The sequence below is a fragment of the Pinus tabuliformis genome, chromosome 7 (assembly GCF_031772625.1).
Source record: "Pinus tabuliformis cultivar Carrire ecotype Pingquan chromosome 7, CPIR1, whole genome shotgun sequence".
In the NCBI taxonomy this organism is placed as follows: domain Eukaryota; kingdom Viridiplantae; phylum Streptophyta; class Pinopsida; order Pinales; family Pinaceae; genus Pinus; species Pinus tabuliformis.
In genome coordinates this window covers 1257868869-1257889992 of record NC_142293.1, presented here as the reverse complement: position 1 = coordinate 1257889992, position 21124 = coordinate 1257868869, and the positions used below count along the sequence as shown (strand labels likewise).

The window sequence follows — 21124 nt, the reverse complement described above, 5'->3', positions numbered from 1 at the left end:
GAAGGGCGCATTTGGAAGGATCGAGGGTCGATGCCACTTTCGGCTTAGCATGCCTGCCAGATTTGAGATCTATTCTCCAGGAGGGGCTCCCAGTGGGACTCCCAATGTCCCATAATGACTTGCGAGCACAAGCATGCATCCCGTGAAACACATTCCTAACACATTCCTTGTGTTCATGTTCCTCTTGCATCAAAGGGTATATGCGGTAAAGATCTTGCGGGCACAAGCATGCATCCTGTGAAACACATTCCTAACATAGTCCTTGTGTTCATGTTCATCTCGCATCGAAGGGTATATGCAGTGAAGAAGGTCAGCATTGTGAACCCAAAGCCATGCTTTCTTACTCTGCAAGTCTCAGACTGAGACCAACCTTTGGCGCCTTCTCTCTCATGTGTCTAGTTATGTTATCACATATAATTTTGTTGTTATTTAACGCTGCAGGAGCTTCAGGCATTCCTATGTTTGAATTTTTCTCAACAAAAATCAAAAATACAAGGAGAAGGTGGTCTACTTGCAGTGGAATGGAGAATATGCAGATGCTTCCTTTTCATTATCACTTAAAGCTACTGAAGACTCAGACACTGACACTGATAAAAATGATGATGCAAATGTGGGAGATGAGGGATTGAGACAAGTTCTTAAATTTCTTAAAGTTGGGATGCATGGACTAAATTTCAAGGTGTTAAAAGTTGTGACTCAACAATAGATAACAAGGATTTAGAGATTGTTCCATCCAGGGAAAATTTTAAGAACCCCCTTAAATTTACATGTATAATAAATGGGCGAATCTCCATGGTATATAGGAAAAATGGAAGGCGATTTTATAAATAATATGATATGTATATATAATTTTTTGGCGAATCTCTCACCAGGCATGGCGACTATTTTACTCAATTATAAAATCTTGTGTTTATTGAATACACAAATGAAATCATTGCATTTCTTTAAAATATCTTTTGAAATCAAAATTACCGAAATTACATATCAATAACCTAGTGGGTGTAGAATAAAATTCACCTGTGCCATTCACAGAAAGCATGAGAAAAAATCTAATACTATATATAAAACCAAGAAAAATTCAAATTCATCACTTCTAGGGACCTCGTAACCACCTTGCCAATAAACAAGTATGTTCCTGTTTGCAATTAGAAAAATTACCCAAATTACAATCTGTTTGCTCCAGCATATGTTGGAAAGTTATAGAAGGATGACTAGTGCAATCAATCCATTCCTTTTAGCCCTGGATTTGTTTCAGGTTAAAACAAAAGTATACAAATATGCTTGTCCAATGTCTATGCTTTAACCATTCACCTTAAGATATTTTTAAAATATAATTTCTTAAGTCTATTTAATATCTTCATTATCATAAAAACCAACTTATATCCATCTTAACTCCACATCTACCACTCTTAGGGGGATGAAATCTATTTATCCCTTTGAGCACTTAGTAGACCCAGAATTAAGATGGATCTAAGATGATAGAATTTCCCCTTTAAATAGTCTATGCTCACATGAATACCATGGTATTACCATGGGTCAATACCATGGGTTATCATAAACCTGGAGCTTAAAAATTACTATTAGTAATTTATAAAAATTAATAAAATTAATAGTTGATTTTTATTTTATTTTTTATTTTAACCAAGCTAAAATGTTTAACATACATTAAATTACAACATCCATTTTTACTCTTGATCGGATCAAATATTTTTTCACTCTATGCTAGTTTGCATATCACGATATTTGATACCTCTCAGGGGTTAGTAGATCCAGAGTAAAGATGGATCTATGCTGTTTTAATTCCCCCATTTAAATAGGCTACATTCCAGGTGAATACCATGGGTCAATACCATGTGCCATTTTGGTGAATACCATGGGTCAATACCATGTGCCATTTTTATTTTTATTAATACTGATATTAGGGTTAATAATGTTTTTTGCATGGTATTAATAACAATCTAGTCCATGTTATTTGTCCCATAGTATTTTGCCCATAGGTTTATATAACGCATTTTTTGAGTGTTCGTAAATATAAGGTGACTTATGGAGTAAATATAAAAAAATGTTTTATTTAATTACCATACCTCTTGTTTATTTATACTTTTATTAATTTACCATACCTCTTTTACAAATATGGTATTTGGCCCATAGGATTCACTTAAATAAAACCTCTTTCTTGAGCCTTCATAAATAAAACGAGGGTTATGGACTAAATATAAAAAGAGGTTTTATTTATTTACCATGCGTCTAGTTTATTTATATTTTTATTTATTTACCATACCTTTTGAGTAAGTATAAAAAGATGTTTTATTTATTTACCATACCTCTTTTATACATATGGTATTTGGGCCTTTGGCCCATAGGATTCACTTAAATAAAACCTATTCTTGAAAATGGGTTCACTTAAATAAAACCTATTCTTGAAAATGGGCGAATGGAAGGTTGTAACTCCTAATTTCAAGGGCTAAATTTACCTTTTTTAGGCTCTCCCTTAAAATAAGGTGGCCTTGAGGTGATTTGTAAAAATGTACTATGATACAAAATATTCGCCCACTAAAAATTTAAAACCCCTTAATTTCGCCAAAGGGCGAACATTTGCCCCTAAAATTTTCTATTGTCAGTTGTAGTTAGTGCATATTTGTAGAAAATACAAAGGAGAAAGATGCTTCATCCATTTGGGTGCATGGTTGTAGTGAATGAGAATACTTTTGACATGATTTCTTAGAGTGAAAATTCCACAGATATGTTTCAAGTGTCAACTCGTGCAGTTTTCGGGTGTGGAGCCTGATTATCTTTTGTATTCAAAGGTATCGCCGCATTGGACCCCAGTTCATAATGCCGCCTATAAAATATTTGCTACACGGGGGGTCTAGGGGGGTGGCTATGACCTTTGGGAGCACCCCCGTGGCGGGGGGATTGGGGGTAGCACCCCCGAAGCTAAAAATAGATGTAAAATTGCCTTGTAAAATGTTGTAATTTCGTAGTCAATCTAGGTCGTTCATTAGGCGGAGATCTGACAGTAGAAGTTATGATTAATTTAGGGTTTTTTGCCCTAGAAGGCAACCCCTCACTATATATGAGGGAATTGTATTGCGTCTATGTAGATTTGTATTTTGAGTGAGGAAAAGAGAGGATATTGAGAGCAAAGAGGGAATTACAGCGGATCTGTTGTAGGTTTTATCTCTTTAGTTTGTTGGATAATATAAAAGGAAGGACTGGCTGTTTCTCATGGACGTAGCCCAAACAGGGTGAACCACGTATATCTGTGTCTCTCTTATTTTATGCATTTTATGTGTTTATATTTCTGCAATATTTGATGTATTCCATTGCTCTCTAATATATAATTTTTCTAACAATTGGTATCAGAGCCAAAGGTATATTTGGCTGATAAACTCGTAGGAGAGAAGGGTTCCTGGTTCGAGTGGGAGCAATGGCGGAAGATGGTAGGTTTAGGGTTGAAAAATTTAATGGCCAAAACTACCAGCTGTGGAAGATGCAGATGGAAGCTTATTTGTATTAGAGAGATCTGTACCAACCATTGAGCAGAAAGGCAAAGAAGCCGACGAGTATGAAAGACACAGAATGGGATATTCTCGATAGAAAGGCACTTGGAACAATACGGCTATGCCTAGTGGTGTCGGTAGTGTTTAATATTTCAAAGGAAACGACGACAGAGGGTTTAATGTCGACATTGGCCAAACTATATGAAAAACCCTTGGCCTAAAATAAGGTATTTCTTATGAAGCATTTATTTAATATGAAAATGTCAGAAGGTGGATCTGTTGTTGATCATTTAAATGAATTTAATACAGTTACCAGTCAATTAAGTTCTATAGGGGTAACTTTTGATGATGAAGTTAGGGCTCTGCTATTTCTGTGCTCATTGCCAGAAAGTTGGAATGGTTTAGTTATGGCCATTAGTAACTCTTTCTCTAGATCTAGTACTTTAAAGTTTGATGATGTTGTCGGTGCAATCCTTAGCGAGTAAATGTGACGGAAAAGCTCTGGTGAGACATCAGGTAATGCTTTGACTGCAGAGACTAGGGGAAGAAAAATGGAAAGAGGAAAGAGTCCTGGATATCGCAGTAAGTCAAGAAAAGGCAGATCCAAGTCTATATCATAGATAGTGTGCTGGAAATGCGGGAAGAAAGGACACCTGAAGAAAGACTACAAGTCTTCGAAGGGAAAAGAAGGAGATATGCACCAAGAAAACAATCATGAACCGAATGTGATAGGTGATGTGTTGCAAGATGCTTTGATTCTTTCTTTAGAAAATATTATTGATGCTTGGGTGGTAGATTCAGGGGCGCCTCATTCCATGCCACACCTGATAGGAAACATTTTCATGATTATGTTCAAGGAGATTTTGGAAAGGTTCTATTTGGTGATGATAAACCTTTTAAAATCATTGGAATGGGTATAGTTTTCATAAAACATCAAAATGGAAATCAATGGCTATTGAAGGAGGTAAGGCATGTTCCAGATCTAAAGAAAAATATTATTTCAACAGGGCAGTTGGGTGGTGAAGGTTGTGTGATTACTTTTACAGATAAAACCTGGAAGGTCACTAAAGGATCCCTAGTAATAGCAAAAGGAGAAAAGGTTGCTACATTGTATTTATGCAATGGTATTTCTAATTCTGTTAATGCTTTAACCTCTACAAGAGAAAATACAACATTATGGCATCATAGGCTTGGGCACATGAGTGAGAAGAGGATACAGATTCTTCACACAAGAAATTTGTTGCCAGGTTTGAAGCATGTTGATTTAGAATTCTGTGAGAATTGTGTTTATGGAAAACAGAAGAGAGTCAGATTCCTTAAAGTTGGGAAATAAAAGAAGAGCGAAAAATTAGAGCTTGTGCATACAGATGTATGGGGACCTTCTTAGGTATCATCTCTTGGTGGCTCTTGTTATTATGTTACTTTTATTGATGATGCAACTAGAAAAACTTGGATTTATTGTATTCAAAATAAATCTGATGTATTTGATACTTTCAGGAAATGGAAAGCTTTGGCTGAAAATGAAACATGAAAAAGGTTGAAGTGTCTCAGATCAGACAATGGAGGTGAATATTGCAGCAAAGAGTTTGATAGGTACTATTCAGAGAATGGAATTCGCAGAGAGAAGACAGTTCCAGGAACACCACAAGAAAATGGTGTGTCAGAAAGGATGAACAGGACAATCATGGAGCATGCAAGGTGCATGAGATTACATGTAGGATTGCCTTTACAATTTTGGGCAGATGCTATAGATATTGTTGTTTATCTAATAAACAGAGGGCCTTCAAGTTCCTTGGATGGTGGTATTCTAGAGGAGGCATGGATAGGTAAAAAGGTAAACTACTCTTTTTTAAATACTTTTGGTTGTGAAGCCTTTGTCCACATTGATAAAGAAAATAGAATAAAGCTTGAGGCAAAATCAAAGAAATGTACCTTTATTGGATCTGGTGTTAATGATTTTGGTTATCACTTTTATGATTATGAAAAACGCAAAATCATTAGGAGTAGAGATGTCATATTCAATGAAAAGGTTTTGTATAAGGATCAGCTGCAAGAAAAGAAACAGGAAAAAGAAAACAGAGAATACACAGTGCTTGACGAGATCATAGAAATAGTGATGGTGCCTTAAAATCATAATGATCAACGTCTAGAACAACAACCATAAAGGCAATAAGCACCTCAAACATCTGAAAGTGGTGTTAGAAGATCTACCTGGATAAGTGGACCCCCTGAGTGATACTCTCCTTCATTATATTATGTACTGTTGACTGATTCTGGTGAACCATAATGTTATGAAGAAGCAGTGCAGGTAGGAACCAGGAAGAAGTGGGAGCAATCCATGAAAGAAGAGATGGACTCCTTAGCACATAACCAAACTTGGGACTTAGTCAGGTTGCCTGCGGGTAAAACAAAATTACAGAATAAATGGGTTTACAAGTTGAAGGAAGAAGATGGAGGTAGAAAAAAGTATAAAGTTAGACTTGTGGTGAAAGGGTTTGCATGGAAAAAGGGTATAGACTTTGATGAGATATTTTCTCCTGCTGCTAAAATGACTTCAATCAGAACTATTTTAAGTCTAGTAGCCGCTGAAGATTTTCAACTTGAGTAGTTAGATGTAAAGACAACCTTTCTCCATGGGGATTTGGAGGAAGAGATATATATGCAGCAGCCACAAGGATATGAGGTAAAAGGGAAGGAGAAACTAGTGTGAAGGTTGAAGAAGAGCTTGTATGGCTTAAAACAGGCTCCAATGGTATCTAAAATTTGATAGGTTTATGTCTAAACAAGGTTATATTAGATGTCACTTTGATCATTGTGTTTATCTCAAAAGGAAAAATGATGGTAGTTATATTATCTTGTTATTGTATGTAGATGTCATGCTTGTTGCAGGTTCTAACATGCAGGAAATAAATGTGCTCAAAAGAAAATTGGTGAACTCATTTGCAATGAAGGATTTGGGTGCTACAAAACAAATCCTTGGTATGAGAATAACTAGAGACAGGAAGAATCACAAAGTAACATTGTCTCAAAGTGAGTACATAGAGAAGGTGTTGAAAAGATTTAATATGCAGAATGCAAATCCAATTAGTATACCTTTGGCTAGCCGTTTCAAATTAAGTAAGGAGGAGTGTTCCAAGACTCAGGAAGAAATGGCTCATATGTCTAAAGTTCCATATGCATCAACAGTTGGAAGCTTAATGTATGCAATGGTCTACAAAAGGCCTGATATTGCACATGCAGTGGGAGTTGTAAGCAGGTACATGAACAATCTAGGAAAAGAAAATTGGATGGTAGTGAAGTGGATTCTCAGGTATTTGAGAAGTACCACAAATCAAGCATTATGCTTTGGTGGTTCAAACATTGCTCTATAGGGATATGTTGATGCAGATATGCCGGGTGATAGAGATAACAGGAGGAGAACAATAGGGTATGTGTTTACTGTAGGTGGAACAGCTGCTAGTTGGGTCTCAAAACTGCAAAGTGTTGTTGCACTCTCAACAACAGAAGCAGAGCATGTTGCTGCTACAGAGGCTAGTAAAGAAATGATTTGGTTACAAAGGTTTCTGGATGAATTGGGTAAGAAGCAGGAGTTGGGTAGGCTATACAATGACAGCCAGAGTGCCATACATCTTGCAAAGAAATCTGCATTTCATTCCAAGACTAAACATATACAGCTCAAGTACCATTTCATATGGTTAGCATTGGAAGATGGACAGTTGAAGTTGGAAAAGATACACACTAGCCATAATCCCGCAGATATGTTAACAAAAGTTGTAACCAGGGAGAAGCTGAGAAGCTGCTCAGTTTCAATTGGTCTTCAAGTATGATGAAGAAGATGAGAAACATCCAGGTCTAAAGTGGAGTCATTGTCCAAAAAATGAAGCAATGATAGAGTTTCTATAATTAGTCTCCAAGTGGGAGATTGTTGGGTGTGGAGCCTGATTATCTTCTGTATTCAAAGGTATCGCTGCATTGGACCCCAGTTCTTAATGGGGTAGTGCTACCGGGAAAAGTGTCTATTTAGAACTGCTCTATCCCACTAAGGTGTGACAGTTGCCTTAGAAACAAACAGAGAAAACTACTTTTGTATTTCCTTTATGAACTATAGATAGAGAGGAATAGAAAGAACCAACCTGTCTCTTGCGCTAATCCTTTGATTCAATCCCTCTCTTCTTTGACAGCTTCCAACTACCTGCTACCTTACTTGCCCAGCTTCACCAAGTACCTGTAATATCATAGAAGAAGAAAACTACACAAAGACATGGATCTATATTCATAAACAACTTAGGATCAGATTTAAGTTAACCATACAAATGTAACAAGCATCAATGATACAAAAGCATGGAGGAGAAACTCAAATAGTTTTTATTGATAAACAAGAAGATCCAGGAGGAGTTACAACTGATGATTCCTGACCCAGCATCAAACTCCCAGCAAAGAAGCCCCTCTTCACCTCCAACAAAGCACAGATCACCCAATTCTCTGATGTTTGTCTTAAAACCAACAACAATTCCTTACAATGTGCAAAATTCCAGCCTCTGGATCTCTGAGATGAGGGATCCATATATAGATGTGTGTAAGGAGGATGAGTTAGATTGTGATTTGATTAGTGTCTTCTCTCTGTCAGTTCTTGCTTCCACTTGGAGACTGAAGGCCTCTTACTCATCCTTGGTCGAATTCAGTGAGGCAAGTGTCATAGGAGAAGATTTTGGAAGCTTCCATTGTCTCTCCACCTCGTGGAATGACACTGCCATTTGTCATTTCTCGCTCAACGCACCTTCATAGTGCATTTATATGCGTTGCAATGCACCTAGCCAGTGGATTTAGGTGCTATGCAACGCACTTAGCTAGTGGAGCAGCTGAAATGATCCTGTTTTGACTTATTCTGAGCAGTTTCTGGTGGAGAACTTCTGGGAGAAGCTGTAATTTGTTGACCTTGTTCCTTTAGGGGTTAGAACAACACTTTTAGGGACTTAGGAGCCCTTGGTTTATGGACATTTCATGCTTGGAGTTGTAAGGCACAAAAATTTCTATAACAGTTGCCCCCTAAAGTATGAGGCCGTTAATCGGGTGAAATGCTTTATTATGAGGATCCGAAGTTCTTTCAATGCTGGGAGGAGACCTGTAATAAGATACAATACAATACATTATCTTCATACTGTTTTCATGATCTAGCTGAGGCGGGCATTCCCATGCTCAGCTTTATAAATTCATTTTCATGTACATAGGACAGACAATCGTCTGATTGTAGACTGATGATTCTGATAGAGCCATCATTCTTTTGGTAAGATGATTATCTGTGTTGCAATGCTGTACATTTTAATGTCTTTATTTCCCTGAATATATATCGCAGCCCGGATGGATGAAACTAGATCCGGGGTCTTCAATCTCATCCGATCTTCACTCGAAGTACAAGTCGATCCATGTGAGAAATTTTTTGAAGTCGAACATGGAAAGACATCGCTTGATTACCAGTCAATGATGTAAACTGTTAACAAGCGCAAGAGCAATCACCGATAATGATAATGATCCTCAAGGTACTGCAGTACAATTCACGTGGTGTGAATAAAGGACTTGGTGTCGAACACCACGCAAAATCTTTCGGTCGAAGGTCATTGATGTAAACCTGTCGCCGGAAGTGAGAAACTTGCCATTGAGGCATGCAAGCTTCAAAGTACTGAATGGGGTGTTCCTAGACCAACTTCTTGGATAATGAGCTGATGTCGACAAGAAGTGGTCCGTCATAGGAGGGCCTTAATGAATCCCACATCAATGACATGGAACGGAGCAAATGATTTTGATGGAGGTGAAAACGATCTGATGATATACGGTTCAGGGTGGCAGTCATGAAAGAATGGAGTATAATCTATGGTAGTGGGTGGGACACAGGTGGCCTTTCTAGATGACTTCTCTTGAACATGTCGGTGACACTAATGTGATGGATTGGTAGCATTAACCCCAAATTTGGATGGTATGGTGTGACCATGGCGATGTGACTGGTGAATGAAACAACCCAACCTGACTCGGACACGGAGTGGAAGTGTCATGTTCAAGAGCGACTTGCTACCAATAAAGATTCTTTGAGTTTTCTTCCCAATTTTTCCCCAGTCATTGCTGACCAGTACCTCTTTATTTTTGTCAAGCTTGAGGAGGATAACATATGCTTTTTCTATAATTTTCCCTTTGGGCAAACCCATCGCTATGTTTTAACGAGCCTAGCGATAGTGAAACTCGTTCTCGTCTAAAGACAAGTTTGTCGCTATTAATCTTTTTAACGAGTTTAACGACAAAGATAACTCGGTCCTTTTCATTTTTAGAGAGTCTGAAAAGGTACGTAAAGGTAATTCCAAAATTCATTTTTCGTCATCTAATCCCTTAAGTCCGAAAAAGTATAAAACAATACAGAAGGGATGAATTTTTGATAGTTTTAACGAGCCGAACAAAACAAGCGCTCGATCTTTTTGTGCAATAATCCCTCAGGTCCAAAAAGATTAAAATCTAGATGAGGGATAGCACTTCCTGTCCCTTTAACGAGCTGGAAGGCCAAGGACTCGGCAATCTTTTCATATTTTACGAGTCAGTTGAAAAGAGCTTAAAGAAGACTCGTCTTTTGAGGAACGAGTGATAAAATGGGTAGCAGCTGATTCTAGGTAAGGTTTGGAATTTTCCAATCACGGCAGTGTCACTATGATGGCTAATGAAATCACTCTTCGCAGTTGTTCCTCAAAATGGGTAAACAATCAAGTGGAGGTGAATGATCGGCCAATGAAAAAGTGGAGGTGACGGTGCAAACACGACCAAGGCTTTAATGGCTGAAGTACTACATTCACGGTGGTTATTTACCAGGGAATAGTTCATTTTTTAATGAGCTTAAACGCGGGTGGAAACATTTGCTCATGTCTTATGTTTATTTTTTAACGAGCTTGAACTATGTGCTAAAACTACTCGATGCGGGTTTATTTTTTAACGAGCTTGAACCCTGCAGTAACACTGTTCATGGCGGGTTTATTTTTTAATGAGCTTGAACCCTACAGTAACACTGCTCGTGATAAGTTCGCATGCCCCCAGCATAATAACGCAAATCGAGGTGCACGCAAATCGAGGTGCATGCCCCCAAGCTTCATTGCATTCAACTCAGTGGTTGGAATGAAGGTTTACCTTTGAGATTTGGAAAGGTGATTTGTTTCATTTTTTAATGAGGTTGACATAGTAAAAGAACTATCCTCATGACTCCTTGTTTCATTTTTTGACGAGGTCGACACGAGATAAGAACCATCCTCGAGACTCCTCCATATTTACAGTATTTGATAGAGAATCAAAAATTGAAGGATGATTAAGGTTGCTGGAATAATCTTCGCGGTAATTTTGAAGATGGGAGTGATGGTGGTAATCTTCCCATGGTGCCTCTCCTATCATTGAATGAATGATTCCTTCCTCTGTTGAATGTACATGAGATGAAGGATTTGAAGAGGTGCCATACTCCTTAGACCTATCTATCCAAACACTCGATGAGCGTTGATTTGGGTTTGATCCATGCTGACAAAATGTTTAGGAATCTTCTGAATCCATTAGATATAGAAGATTTCATATTCCACTATGGCCATTTCCGCCAGATTACTCGGAGGCGGTAGGGCAAAAGTACCCATTAAGGCAGGGTCTTTTAGGAGACCTACTCCGATATTTTGGAGCGAATGATTGCTTCCATGGATCATTGGAATGCTTCCCGTAACTTGTGAACTGTTGGGGAGAAATGTTTGTTGGTCGACGATTGTAATTCCTCCTTGGAAGGGAAATGCAATCTTCCTGAAGTAGGTCGACACAACTGTGGACATGGCATATATCCAGGGCCTTCCCAGTAGGATGTTGTAATCAAGGTTTCCGTTGATTACTTCAACATCAATTTCTACTGTTTTACGCCCCAGATCAACTTGCAAGTTACTTAAAATCCCGTATGGAGTGTATGATCGTCCATCAAATGATTTTAACATTGTTGACGATCGTGACAAGGGTGGTGAGCCTAAATTTTTCCAGCAACTCATCGACATAATACATGTGGATGCCCCCTCATCAATAATTGTTCGATGAACAGTTTTGTTGAGGGCTTTCACTTGAATAAGGAAAGCTAGTTGAGCTGGTAACTGAGGGTCATATCCTTTATGATCAAAGGCCACAAGATTGGAATCCATTGGGTCAATCCCACCTATTGCTGATAATAAAGCTTGCTCTTGGGAGAGGCAATTTTGCGGTACCTCAAGTGTCGACATAGCGGACGACGATTGGGCCAGGTCCTCTATTATATTATAATTATGTGCTATTTTTGCACGAGGATTAAATGTCGATTTGTGTACTACTCCCTTTGGCGACTTTATCATTTGTTCAGGAATGATGGGTGGCACAACTTCGGTCAAAGTTGTTGTCGAACTACTAGGTTGTTCATTAGCCTTGTTATTCAACAGCTGTGGATTCCCGTAGCAACCAGTTTGGTTCCTGGGTTTGGAAACGGATCAGTCAATACTGCTGAGGTTTTTGAACTCTTAAAGAGTTTCTTAACTTCAACTTTATGTGGAAAATCTCTCGTCCAATGATCCTCATCGCATATATGACACCCCGCAAGGGGTTTCCTTTGCCCAGAAGGGTTTGTAGAAGGTTTTCAGGAGATGAATCATCCTGCTTCTTTTTTCTCCCTTTCTTTTTCTTCTTGCCCCCTGGTTGCTTCAGCTGTTTGCCCTTGTCGGTCGACACGGCATTTACTTCTGAGGCAAGAAGTTCCTCATTTTCATTTTGACTAGAAATCTTACGGGCCTTTTTGGATGTAGCCTTTGTCGATTTCGTGTCTGTCGTGCCAATCACGCCATCGCCGGCATGAGAGTCATTGTTTGATTTAGGAGGAGGAGGAATTGAGAATTCTGGTCTAGGGGCGTCAGGTATTTTGTCGTAGAGCGTGTCGGACTGAGAATAAATCAAGTCCAGATATTGTGCATGAGCGATAACTTGCTCTTCTGTTACGACTCCCCCCTTTGCCACATCTTCCGTGATGGAAGGCAGTAATGACTTGATAAACCATTCAGCTAAGAGCTGATCGGGGACGTACGTTTTTACCATCCTACGACGACGTCGCCACTCATGTATATGATCAGATATGTGAGTGGCCGTTGTCTGTTTGAAGTTGGTAAGAAGTTCTGTTCCCGTTTCGTACTTTATTGGTAATTGAAAATGGGTTAAAAAGGTTGTGGCTAAGGCACTGAAGTTGTCGAACGAAGCTCTAGGCAATTCAATGTACCATTTTTCCGCCGGACCCATTAACGTCCTCTAAAAGAGGTGAAGTCTTATCGAATCATCATTTAGGGTGTTTGATGAACACCATAGATGAAAGGTCATCACGTGATTCGATGGATCTTCACCCGGATTTCCATTAAATTTAGGAATATCTGATGGAAGTTTATGCAGAATCGCTGGCCACCAAGGGGCGTAAGCAATTGGATCGTTTGTTAACCGATTTAAATCAGGTAACTCTAAGGTTGCCACAAAGGGTAACTGTTGATTCAGGTTAGGTGAAGCATACCCAGGATAAGATGGGATTGCCTGAGCAGTTGGTCTTTGCATACCGGCATAATGCATTTGATGCTGGTATGTTTGGTAAGGTTGGTGGACATGACCATTGTAAAATGGTTGATTTTGACCGTTTTGAATGTACGGCTGTCCACTGTTCGCAAAGATTTGCTACTCAGAACCTTGGTATACTTGTTGGAATTGCGGTTGTTGGTATTGCACCAGCCATGGTTGTGAAGCCATGTGCTGTTGCGCGATACTAACCGTTTGACCAAGGTGAGGGGTAATTGTACCCGTCTGGACCTGTGTCGCTCCACTAGTCGGCGATTGTGGTTGAGTCGTAGGGTCAAGGGGTTGTTGCATTACAACCTGAGAAACCTGAGGTTGGCATACAACAGGCAGCGTTTGAACTTGCGACACCGTCACAATAGCTAGCGTAGTCGGGATGTTCGACATAGGTACGCATTGTTGCATTGAATACACAACTCTTGGTTGTTGAGGTAGTATAGGTACCCAACCACTTGAGGTAATTCCAGTATAACCTGAACGTTGTTGTGAACTCCCGTATGGATATCCTCCCGGAAGGGATAATGAAAGGGTGTACGGTCCCCCATATGGTTGTATTCCGGAACTCAAGGTAATTGTTTGCCCTTGGGGACCGGACTGCCCAAATTGACCTCCAAATGGATCAATTTGTTGAGACTCAACATAAGAGTTTCCGGATATTATTCCGGATGAACAAACAGGAACGGACCATACTGTCGAAATAGCCCCTGAGTGAGCTCCTTCTAGCGGTTGAGAGCTAGTCGGGACAGATGGTATGCCGGCGAACATTGTCGGAGTGATAGCAGGGAGTTCTGTCGTCGCTGTGTCAGATGACACAGTCCTAGATGTTGACGGTTGTTCAGACATTTATAGTCTATCCAAAATATTACCTAGCGATCCTACAGGAGCTTCCGCTGGTGGTAGACTGACTTCTAATGAAGAAGGATATAGAGTGATCCCAACTCCAAAGTGCGTTGGAGTACTTGTTTGAGGATCTTCTACAATTTATTCTATTGCAATCAGACCAGGTGGAAGGGGAAGACCGTCAAGTCCGTAAAATATTTCTGGTGCCGAAGAAGGTGTGAAATCGGCAACGACAGATGTTTGAAGAGTAAGACTCTCCGAACCGGTTGTAGATGGAACTGGTTCGGTAACACAAGTGTTTATTCTCAAACTAGGGCCAGTATCACTGTCCTTCTGTGGCTGTTGAACTTCTTCTGTAGAGGTAGGGATTCTAGAAATGTTTGGAGTAACCGGAGTCTCTGATGTCGTTGGAACACTTTTTCTAACTTTGATAGGAGATTTGGAACCGGTTAAACGAGTTCGCTTTGTCCGTACCGGTTTCGATTCCGGAGACAAAGATGGTTGACTCGTAAGCCTCCGCGAACGATGGGGTTTCAATTGACTTTTCTTCCACGATTGCGGATTACTCGATCAACTAAAATAAAGGGAAGGTATGTTTCCGAATTAAATGAATTTTAGACGCTTTGACACAATTTGTTTTTTCAGTTTTTAAGAGTCGAGAAAAACAAAAGATGACTCTAGTCTCCTTTGATTTTTAATGAGCCTGAAGTGACAAGTGCTTAGATGGACCTTTTCCGTTAAGGAGTCTGAAAAGGAATGAAAGGGACTGCTCTGGAGGTCTAGGTAGAGGGAGTACCAAACCAATCGCAAAACTGCAGAATACTTTTTACGGTACGGCAGTCAATCTTCCCGAATGTTGTGTTCAGTGCATTGCGATCGATAGGGCGGCAGACACGGCTTCCTATGGATAAAGGATTTAAGCCTATAGGGGTCTCCCAAAATATACTCGACGGTACGTGGGAGCACAAGTCTGTACTGGCACTTATCGTCTCAAAGTGGAGGAATCACCCAACCATCAGTGAGGACAACAGTTACCAGGCTTTACGACGCCGGAATACGTCTCTAGCCTAGACCTCTAAATGTTGTGCGTTAAGTTCCAAAGCGTTGTTAGATTCATTGAATTTATTTTAATTTGATCTTGCTTATGAAGTTTGCCTTTTGGGTTCACCACGAGATGTAGATGTAATTCCTAAAATGCAATCTAAAGATGATAAGCAAACTTTTATCTCTTTTCTGCAATGAAAATCCTAGCTACTAGGGGAAAAGAGAGACACAATCTTTTCACAAAGAGCAAAGAGCACACTGTAAATGCACTTTCCTAAATCGAGCCAAACAGACTGTCTATATGCAAATGCACATGCATGTATTTGTTTTTCACTTTCTTAATATTGATGCTAAAAAGAAAGTTGATCTACAAATCTGAATTTGCTTTCAAGCAACAAACACAAACAAGCTTCTTTTCGAAATCAAAAGATAGAGATGATTACGACACTTTATGATTTTGAAATGAATACTCGTTTTGACACTAGAAAATCACAAATTCAAACCAAAGGCAATAGTAAAAGTATAATCGACCATAAACAGCAATTAAACTTTCTCCTATGATCGAAATCGACGCTTGCGACAGATCTAAGTCAAAGGACGACAGCACGAATATTCTACTTTTGCAATGGAAAACTGTAAATGACTCAACAAACACACAAAAACATCTACAGTTCTTTTGTACAAATGAGGCGGAATATCAGTAAGGAAAAGGGGTTTTAAACAGACATATACTGATCACAGGCTGCAAAATTCAGAGACAAAACTGAAAAGAATGAAGCACAAGAACCTCAGCTGCACAGGGCTAGGCTGATCAGCGCACCTGTAACACAGAGAAACTGCATTACAGCGCAGGTTGCCCTTTCGGGAAGTGCGTTGAAATGCAGGATCTCTTCACAGTACCTGCGCTGGGCCAAAAACAAGAATCTGTCCGGGTTCTGGGTCACAGTTTGCAGTTTAGTCTTTGGTTTTTGGCCGAGTAAAAGCAATCAATAATGCACAATCAGGGGTAGATCTAAGGAGGGTCTATGAGCTATCACAAGGGCAATCAGATAGTCTATGAATCAGCTGTTCAAATCATAAACAGATCCAGTGAATGGATTGAAGCAGCAGATGTCTACTTTGCATTTGTTATGGAAAATGCAGTTCGAATGCTACTTATAAGTTTATGAAACAAACAACAAGAGATACACAAACAAACTAATTAGACATTCTCCCAGCGGAGTCGCCATTTTGTTACCGGGAAAAGTGTCTATTTAGAACTTCTCTATCCCACTAAGGTGTGACAGCTTCCTTAGAAACAAACAGAGAAAACTACTTTTGTATTTCCTTTATGAACTATAGATAGAGAGGAATAGAAAGAACCAACCTGTGTCTTGCGCTAATCCTTTGATTCAATCCCTCTCTTCTTTGACAGCTTCCAGCTACCTGCTCCCTTACTTGCCCAGCTTCACCAAGTACCTGTAAGATCACAGAAGAAGAAAACTACACAAAGACATGGATCTATATTCATAAACAACTTAGGATCAGATTTAAGTTAACCATACAAATGTAACAAGCATCAATGATACAAAAGCATGGAGGAGAAACTCAAATAGTTTTTATTGATAAACAAGAAGATCCAGGAGGAGTTACAACCGATGATTCCTGACCCAGCATCAACCTCCCAACAAAGAAGCCCCTCTTCACCTCCAACAAAGCATAGATCACCCAATTCTCTGATGTTTGTCTCAAAACCAACAACAATTCCTTACAATGTGCAAAATTCCAGCCTCTGGATCTCTGAGATGAGGGATCCATATATAGATGTGTGTAAGGAGGATGAGTCAGCTTGTGATTTGATTAGTGTCTTCTCTCTGTCAGTTCTTGCTTCCACTTGGAGACTGAAGGCCTCTTACTCATCCTTGGTCGAATTCAGTGAGGCAAGTGTCATAGGAGAAGATTCTGGAAGCTTCCATTGTCTCTCCACCTCGCGGAATGACACTACCATTTGTCATTTCTCGCTCAACGCACCTTCATAGTGCATTTATATATGTTGCAACGCACCTAGCCAGTGGATTTAGGTGCTATGCAACGCACTTAGCTAGTGGAGCAGCTGAAATGATCCTGTTTTGACTTATTCTGAGCAGTTTCTGGTGGAGAACTTCTGGGAGAAGCTATAATTTGTTGACCTTGTTCCTTTAGGGGTTAGAACAACACTTTTAGGGACTTAGGAGCCCTTGGTTTATGGACATTTCATGCTCGGAGTTGTAAGGCACAAAAATGTCTATAACAGGTAGCAACGATGCCCGTAAAATATTCGCTATAGGGGGGTCTAGGGGGGTGGCTACGACCTTTGGGAGCCTACCCTTGGCAGGGGGATTGGGGGAAGCACTCCCGAAGCTAAAAATAGATGTAAAATTGCCTTGTAAAATGTTGTGATTTCGTAGTCAATTTGGGCCATTCATTAGGCGGAGATATGATGGTAGAAGCTATGTTTAATTTAGGATTTTTTTTTCCTTAGAAGGAAACCCCTCGCTATATATGAGGGAATTGTATTGCGTCTACATAGATCTGTATTCTGAGTGAGGAAGAGAGAGGAGATTGAGAGTGAAGAAAGAATTACAGTGAATCTGTTGTAGGTTGTATCTCTTTAGTTTGCTGGATAATATAAAAGGAAGGATTGGCTATTTTTCTATGGACGTAGCCCAAAGTGGGTGAACCACGTATATTTGTATCTCTCTTGTTTTATGTGTTTTCTGTGTTTATATTTCTGTAGTATTTTATGTGTTCCATTGCTCTCTAATATATAATTTTTCTAACAGTAGTTCCCAGCATGGACAACCATCAAATTCTTTGTATTGGCAGTAATGCAAGGACCTTGTTCACTCCTTCGAATACCATGGCATTGCAGAAGGCTGCCAAGTTTGAAGAACACAATCTTCTGAATCCTGTTTTCGTCCATTCCAAGAGTTCGGATAAGCCCTTCTATGATATACTCCATAGAATTGATGTGGCGTTGGTGATAGATTTTGAGCCTATTGGGACTTCAAATGTTTCCACCTCTGCAATGAGAGAATTACAATCCTATAAGCTTGTTGTAAAAGGAAATATCACGATTGAAAATCGATCCCTAGTGGAAATATTGGGTTATTGTGTGACATGATTGTATAAGAGGTGTGTTACCTTATAGGATATGACCGTGCTATGGCTTATAAATTTCATGATGATGATCATGGTGAGGTGATATCTGAGATTAGAAGATATGATTTAGAATCTTATTTGGGTCTTCACTACCCTGCAACTGATGTCATTCAGGTTTCAAGATTTTTTTTATGAGGAACAGAGGAAGAATGATTTGTGATTGTTATGGACATCTTGTAACAATGATTCAAGACAAGAGATTGCCTAGACACCTAAGTTTCTATCGATCTACATTGATAGCACCTCATGGTTTCCATGCTCAATACATGGCCAACATGGGTTCCATAGCATCTCTAGTAATGGTTGTAGTAATCAATGAGAAGGAATTGGATGGAGGTAGTGAGGGGCATATGCAACAGAAAGGAAGAAGGATTTGGGGACTAGTGGTTTGTCATCACACTAGTCCATTCTATGTTCCATTTCCTTTGAGGTATTCCTGTGAGTCCTTAATGTAAGTTTTTGGAATTCAACTAAACAAGGAGGTTGAATTTGCTCCTCGGATGAGAGAAAAGTGAATTAAGTGCACTTAAGCGTTGCTTTGCAACATGCTACTTCGCGACACACCTTGGGAATTGTCACTCAGAAGCCCAACATCATGGATCTTGTCAAATGAGATGGTGTTGCCCTTTACTATGAAGAAAACTTTTGGCTTATGGGGGAAACTCCTATTGAGGCTCAGATCTAAGATATTGTTGCATGGTTGTCTAAGCATCACATGGATTCCACTAGATTGAGCACAGATAGTCTTGTTTATGCAGGCTATCCTGGAGTGGGATCATTAGGGAATAAAGTTTGTGGAATCGCTGCGGTGAGACTTAATTCAAAAGACTTTTGTTTTGGTTTAGATCCCATACTGCAAAAGAAATCAATTGGGGAGGTGCCAAACATGACCTGCAGGACAGAGATAATGGTAAGAAAATGCATCCATGATCTTCATTTGATGCATTCCTTGAAATGGTAAAAATGAAGATTTTTCCTTGGGAGGATGTTGAGATGGATGCCATCCATTCATTGCAGTTAATACTGTGAGGTTCCTGCAAAGAAACTGATGGAAGTAGCAAAAATATCTCGATAAATAGGTAACTCACTAATTTGAAACTTCAGGAAATGGATGAATTGAATGCAATGACGAATGAGATGGTGAGACTGATTGAAACAACAAATACTCCAATCTTGGCAATCAATGCTTATGGAGTAGTAAATGGATGGAATATAAAAGATTTCAAACTTATAGGGTTGTTAGTGGAATAGGTCCTGGGGAAGCCTCTAATCAATTTCGTCGAGGAAACCTCAGTTAAGAACGATGGTACACTTGGCTTTGCAAGGAGCTAAAAAGAAAATTGTTCAAATTGAGCTGAAAAGACATGGCTCAGAGGAGGAAAAAGTTCCCGTAGTTTTACTTGTTAATGCTTACTTGAGCAGGGACTTGAAGGAGAATGTTGTGGGAGTGTGCCTTTTTGCCCAAGATGTGACCAGATAAAGATCGTTATGGACATGTTCACTCACATTCAAGGTGACTACAGGGCAATAGTTCAGAATCCAAGTCCCCTAATCCCATATTTGGAACAGATGAATGTGGATGGTGTTCTGAGTGGACTTCGCCATGGAGACAAAGAGGTTCTAATTATTACTGTCAAATCTGCCAAAGTTTTGGATTCAATTTTTTATGAGCACAATTTCAAGGCATAAAATCTGCAGCTCCAGATTTGAAGGGCATAAATATATCAGTCAAAATGACAGCTGATTAAATAGGTGGCATAATTTCCCTCATTAAAGGAACCCGTGAAAGAAAATGATGGAGCACCATTAAGCTACATAAAATATCATTTATTAGAGGAAGAATTGTGTAAGAATTGTGTTGGCCTTCTCAGAGACGATCCTTTTCTCTGTAGAGAAGGATGCTAAATTCACATATGAAGAGTCTAATGGACAAAACCAGAATTCATAGTCAAAGGTTCAATGGGAGATGCTTTCCTTTTTTCATGTCGAAGGAGACTCAATTATTCTTTCATGTTGATAAGGTTGCCCTCATAGCAAGCCAATGTTATTCACTAAGAACCCATGAAAAAATAGAGGACAATGACAAACATCGATCATCATAAATTGATGATCAAACATCACTGACATAAATAAAAATATCAGAGAAATAAGAACAGAAGGGATCAAGAAACAGGGCATGGCTAGAAGAAAGAAGCCAGGAAAACTAGTCTTCCTCTATGGATTCCTCAATAGCCTTTTCTTATGAATAGAGTTCATGTAGATCCGCCAAGTGTACTAGTTCCTTCACCATTCTCTCATCTTCATTCACTAAGAAAATTATACATAATGGAAGCTTAGATTTTCATAGATGCATCACCAAGCGGAAGACCAAGAAAATCTCATAAATTCTACTAAAAACTTCATTATCCTACACATTTGGTGACTGTGGGGAAGATCTGATGTTTCCTACAACACAACCATCGAAATCCATTCTATGAATCTATAATGAGAGATGTGAGATATTTAATTCAATTCAAAAACTAAAACCTAATCCAGTCAAGTTAGTATGTGAAGGAGAATCTTATTTGAAATCAATTGAAGCTTCATCAAACCTTAGACTTGCACGGGACAATTTTGTTTTAACAACTCAGAGTGGATCAATGCTTGGAGAGGTTTCTCCTGATTTGACAACCACAATTCCAGTTCTGTGAACACTGTGAAATTTAATGTGTTTACTCATTATTTCTTTTCAGGTGCTTGATAGGTCACTTGCATTTATATACACCATTTCCAATCTGATTTTTTTTTAATTCCTTTCGGCTTTTCTGTCAAACTTTGACATGTGTGCTGAAGAATTCTTTTTTCTGTAATATAAGAGTATCATGTATACCTTTAATTTTTGGTTTGATGTGGGAATTATCATTATCTACTTTGGAACAAATGTTCCAAGCACACAGAAC

The 21124-nt window shown here is 39.2% G+C and overlaps 1 pseudogene; it reads left to right on the top strand.

Moving 5' to 3' along the window:
- LOC149251965 (phytochrome pseudogene) overlaps positions 1-19855 on the top strand; it is a 37912-nt pseudogene extending 18057 nt beyond the window's left edge.
- The last annotated feature ends 1269 nt before the right edge of the window (positions 19856-21124 follow it).